This window comes from Aptenodytes forsteri, unplaced genomic scaffold (assembly GCF_000699145.1).
Source record: "Aptenodytes forsteri isolate BGI_AS27 unplaced genomic scaffold, ASM69914v1 Scaffold99, whole genome shotgun sequence".
Lineage (NCBI taxonomy): Eukaryota > Metazoa > Chordata > Aves > Sphenisciformes > Spheniscidae > Aptenodytes > Aptenodytes forsteri.
In genome coordinates, this window is record NW_008795321.1 from 2,841,794 (window position 1) to 2,848,039 (window position 6,246).

The window sequence follows — 6,246 nt, forward strand, 5'->3', positions numbered from 1 at the left end:
ATCTCAAAAGGGAGCTTTGGAAAACTATTCCAGATGTCACGTTGCCTATATTACCATGTTGAAAAGCTCATCCTTGACTTGGTCTGGTTTTCTGTTCTGAAAGGGTAATGGCACAGGGTAGAAGCAGAGAGGGAACATTTTACTAATTTTTCTGGATTTTTTTTTTTTTTTAAATTAATGGACTAATGCCCCATGTTCTAGATGAGCCTTCATGTTATTTTTGAAATTTAAAGAACTTCTTCCCATAAACAGTAATTACCACAACATATATATATATATATATATATATATATATATGATTTTTAATACCTGTCATGGTTGTATTTATAAATTCACTCTAATTTCCTAATGTACAGTTACAGTGATCACACTAAGATCATACCAATCAGGTCATATCATAGGAGTATTAAGTACTTCAAGTTTTGCTGGTTGCTTGACACCCCTAAAGCCACAGCCATCATATACAGTTCAGAATCTCTACAGAAATCTTGTGCATTCATTTCACATATTTATTGCCAAAAAAGCAAAAACATGAATACTGAATCTATCTATCCGTCCATGAAGGGCTTGTGTTTGGAAAGCCAGAGTTCAGCTAGACTTGAAACTAGCAAGGGATGTCAAGGACAACATGAGGACCTTCTGCTACTACATTATCTTTAATAAAAACCCAAAGAACTATTTTCTAAGAGAGCTGAGGGTAAGCCAGAAGATTGCAATTCATAAACAAAGATGAATTCATAAACGTATGCATTGTTTTTATCCACAACAGTGGTACAGTGGCCCCAAACATAAGGCAGTAACACTCTATTCTTCAATGCAGCTCCTTGAAGTAAGACCCCAGACCATGAATTCCATGTCCCAGTCCCAAGGACATTTTCTTTACCCTTGTTCCAAAAGTCAGCATTAAAAAAAAAAAAAAATTAAAAAAATTATTCTCTACTAAGCCTATGGGAACAGGTCACATATAGCACCTTCTCTGTTGGTGAGAGAAATGAGTTCCTTTCCATAGGTCTTTATGTTTATTCAACATGTGAACAAGATTTTACCAGAGTTTACTACAAGGACTCTCTTTCTGCTTCTTCCTACTATGCTGTCATGCATATAGATACAACCTTACAACTGAAATGGATTTATAAGAAATACGTCATGAACGTATGTAATTTCAAAATCTGTAGAATCACACAGGTTGTCTTAGCAGGGTTTAAGAAAGAATTTAAGAAAATGAAATGGAAAAGAAAAAACTGCATTGCATTCAGAAACAAACAAAAAAAACCCCTTGGTACTTGTTTTTGGTTTTGTTTTTTTGAAAAAGTCCTCATAATAACTAATATTCAAACAACAGATAATAAACCCATTACAGCTTTTGCAGCTTTGACTACCTAGTGTTCAAGGGCACAAATGTTTCTGAACAATTCCTCTCAAAGAAAATCATGGTTTCCAAGTCTAAAGATCAAGCAGGCACATCTTCTCCTAACTATGTCACAGTCTACTGCATACAGCACCTTTCAGAAGAAAACCAAACATATCACTAACATTTCATCTGATGGATACTAACAATAAAGAGAAAATTTGTACGAAGTTTTTTGTCTAAGCAAAACAGACTTAGTGGACATAGCCTGAAAAATTAAACATGACGAACCTAAATGACTGAAGTTTGCAAGAAATCCATTCACAAACAAGAATACAAGAGGGTGAAAGGTCAGCCATATCCTGAGGGGCAAGGGGGAAAGGATAGAAATTGTCTTCTTTCATTTAAGTTTACTGACCAATGGATACTCTGTTTAACCAATAATCAAGGAAAAGGTTTTAAAAACTATGAAACTTGGATAGTATGATGTGGCATTTCTCAAAGAACACAGCAGCATTTACTTAAATAGATTCACACCTGGCTTTCCTAGACAGCCCCTATTCCAGTCCCATTTCTGGGGAAGCATGGTTTATGCAGCTGTGCTGATTGGCAATCCCATCTTTCCTAATTTTTGAACTCTTCAGCTGATTAAAATCAAATTTGGCCAACATGCCAAAACCATGGTGTTCCTGCAAGTTGCATAAAAAGAGTGGCTGAATAAACATGAGAGGCCCAATGTGCCACTCTTGCTGAAGGAAATGATGAGACATACTTAATAGCTACATTTTCTTCTCAGCTCGTGCACGAGTCAGCTCCAGAGTCAACCACTGCTGGTGGTACATGAGCGGGAGATAGAGGATTCGTAATAATGCATAGCAGTGGAGCAACTTCAAGCAATCACAGAAATGGTTGGGACAGAGAGAAGGAGGAAGCTCTGAAGTGACAGTGGGAAAACATGAGGAAGACACTAGGATAGATGTGAACAAAGTAAATCAGTTGAAGGAAAACCAGGCCTTATTAGTTCCGCTGTTCATGGAATAATTTGTTTTATTTAGAGATGCTAGCCAAGACAGCCTCTCAACAGGCTTTATAATAACGCGTGAACTAAGTCTCATGGTGGTGAACTAAGTCTCATGGTGCTCCTCTGCATTCATTACATCAGGTGATGTTGTGCCATGAAGAGAGCTGGTAACCTTCCTGCCCCCCCTCCCCCCCCCCAAATTCTGCCCACAGGACAAAGTATAGACCCAGTGTCTGCTAATCCTGTACTTCAACCACAAGATCTCTGAATCAAATCCAACTTCAAATTACAACTAACAAATCACAACTCAAATTCAACTTCAAATTACAACTAACAAATCACAACTTCATCACAAGAGAAAGGTATTTACACTAGATCTACTTCAGTTTACTTTAAGCTTACTTGCTTTACTGATTCAGAGTCTGTATGTTCAGGACTCGAAACTTTCTCAATGGCAAAAGAGTCTCCTGCAGAAAGCCCCAAAGCCATTTGCCTAAAGTTATGCAGCATGAGTCCTGCACACAGAGCTCCTTTCTCACCCACAAAACACTTTTGGAAAACCAATCCAATTACTGTAAATTGCTTAAAAATGTATGGCTAAGAAATAAACTTATTACCACCAAAAAAAGTGCTAGTTTCCTCAGAATCTAATATTGGAAAAACAACAGATGCAGTGGCTGTCCATATTGCATAACCTATTAGGCATTAGGATAATGTATTTTGAATCATACAACCTACCCTCTTCTGGATAAAAATACTTGCCTCCAGAATATCTCATTACCACTTCCAAAGCGGTCAATCATCACATTTAGAAGTTTGTTCACACAGAGGGTGATTAGTGTACAGTAATTACAGAGCACCCTTGCCAGAAACTTACGCTGACACACAACTACCTTCCTGTAATCTGGTCTTACTTCCATTTTACTTTCAGGGTAGATTGATGAATGTAACTAGGCTTGTACAGCCAGTTATCAGCTATTCTGAACAGTAAATATACCATTCCAAAGTATAGAATCACAGAATGGTTTGGGTTGGAAGGGATCTTTAAAGAACATCTAGCTCCAACCCCCCTGCTGTGGTCAGGGACACCTTCCACTAGACCAGGTTGCTCAAAGCCCTGTCCAACCTGACCTTAAACGCTTCCAGGGATCAGGCATCCACAACTTCTCTGGGCAACCTGTTCCAGTGTCTCACCACCCTCATAGTGAAGAATTTATTCCTCCTACCTGATCTAAATCTACCCTCTTTCAGTTTAAAAACATTACCCCTTGTCCTATCACTTCAGGCCTGGTAAAAAGTCTGTCCCCGTCTTTCTTCTAAGCCCCCGGTAAGGTATCCCTGGAGCCTTCTCTTCTCCAGGCTGAACAACCCCAACTCTCTCAGTCTTTCTTCACAGGAGAGGTGTTCCATTCCCCTGATCATTTTTGTGGCCCTCCTCGGGATCCAGTCTAACAGGTCCATGTCTCTCTTGTGCTGTACTTTAACGTGGAGCTGCTGTGTACTTACGGCAGCCCATTCCCCTTGGAGGTGTCATGGGAAGGGCTCATTGAAATGTACTAATAAGTTTTCATTACAACTTGTGAAGCCTATTTTTTCATTTGAAAGGCTGGGCCTTCAGTTAAAAACTACCTGTTTTGTTTGGGGTTTTTTTTATTGTGAGCTGTAATTCAGCATCTATCACATAGCAAACATTTTGTCAAAAAGTTACTTAAAATATTATTTTTCCAGATAAAATTTTGGGATAAACATTCACGTTTTTCTCCAGTATGGCAATGTGAGTGTAATTAGATAGGGAGAGTCCAATCCTGACTAATAAGTGACTGTGTTGTGGAAAGACTACAATGGCATTGGTCTAAAGTTCAAAGCTAAGCGTATCTCAAAGTAGCTGCAAAAACGTCTGTACTTTTAACACTGATTAATCTTGAAGTACTACTCATAGCAGTATTAGGCAAAAAAAATTATGTATTACTCCAGTTTTAGGTGCATGTTAAGAGAATGGAATATAGCACTCAGAAATTTTCTCTTCCAGCTGTCACTTAAATATTCCTACAACCCACATTTACGCTTACTGAACTAAAGGCCATTTGGGAATCAACTCAATGAACAGTTAGTTCCAAAGTCTCTCACTCATCGTGTCTTCTGCCATGTATCAGTTGCCAGTTACAATTAATATGTCATGGTTAAGCCCCAAGTATAGTGAAATCAATGGCCTGCTAACTTGGAATATTCTACATGTTCACTGGAGCTCCTGTGGATGGTCCCCACATATTTTCTGACCTGTAGGGAACAGAGGGCAAACACCCAGATGCTGGGATCTTTCTTCCTGCCAGCCTGTAAACTATATAGTACAACAGCATCAGTAAAAATGTATTTGCCATGTACAGATCTGTACAGATCTTTTGTTACCTTTTGGACCGGCAGCATAATGCTATTTCAGAACAACAACAAAAGACAGAAAAGCACCAGACTCTGTATTTTGTTATCAAGACTCAAGGCGATAAAGATGGAGGCCAGTGTCATACCCTGAAGAAGTATTTGAAAGGCGAGGGAATTTTTTTTCCCCCCTCAGTTGAAATGGAAAAAGAAAATAACACACTTCAAACTCAGTACACAAAATCAATACCATTTCAATCTGTTGCTTTTGCATCGCACTGAATATGACAGCTCACTGCACGGCTGCAACAGTCAACAACTAGACTTTAATAAGACTAGTAGGTTGTTATTGCACTGAGGTGGACAAGGATATTGCTGATAGCACTGCTTTTCTACTCACAGATGCCAGAGATTCTCTGTGATAACCTCCATTTCCTCAGCCTGACTTTTAAAATAATTTCATATCCATTTTGGGTGGATTACATCCACAAGGTCTAAGCACCACTGAAAAAATCAGGCCTACTTCCCCCATGGGCCTATGTTCACACTCTCATTAGGATATATTTCAGGATACTCTTAGGACACACTTCACTATATTAAAAAAACAGTTTGTAAAAGGGTTTATAATTTTATTGTAAACAGGAGAAACAAAACTGTTGAAGAAAACCCCTCACATCCCAGCTACTAGAACATCTACAGAATAGCAGAGTAACTTTAAGTTAAGCTTCGGGGGGAAATTCAGCATTTCAGAACAGGATGTCTTTTTCTTTTAAAGGACACACAAAACTCACATGGTTTAAAGGCAACATAAGCAGGACTCTCTCAAATCCTAAACAGTGCTCCAAGGAACTAGAAGGAATCCCCTGGACAGACCCCATTACTCCCACCCAGCCTTTGACAGTTGACTTCTCTTTGCTTTTCCCTCTCACTTTATTCCTCTAATATACACAGTCATTTTTAGGTTTTGTGCCTTTTTCGTTTTAAATCGTTCGATGTCACCATGCACCACTGTGTGGCTTAGCACTAGGTGAGATGCTGCCCTCCGCTGTGCCTGGTGCATCATAGGCGCAGGGGGGAAGCCCAAGCAAGGAGGCTGTGTGAACACTGCCTTGGAGATTCACTAGCTGCAGGAGCCCAGGTGCCAGGTTGACATGTTTTCACTCAGACGCTTCCCACTTTGTTTACAGAAAGAGAAAACAGTCTAAGCAGGGAAAAAGCTGCAAGAACTTTTTATTAGGTCAGATTTTGATTACAAGAGTTTTCTCCATTCCAGTGGCATCCTCCCCTTCCCAGGTATCTCTCTTCTTATCAGCCTAGACTTTACAGTGGAAAACAAATGCGAGGCACCTAGATTTCCAAGCAAGCTCAGCAATGATATGGTAAATCAGATAGACAGCATTATTATATCATCTTTCCTCACAGAAGTGCGCAAAGCTCCTTCTCTCCTTGTTGTGGTTTAACCTCAGTCAGCAACTGAGCACCACACAGCTGCTCGCTCACTCCC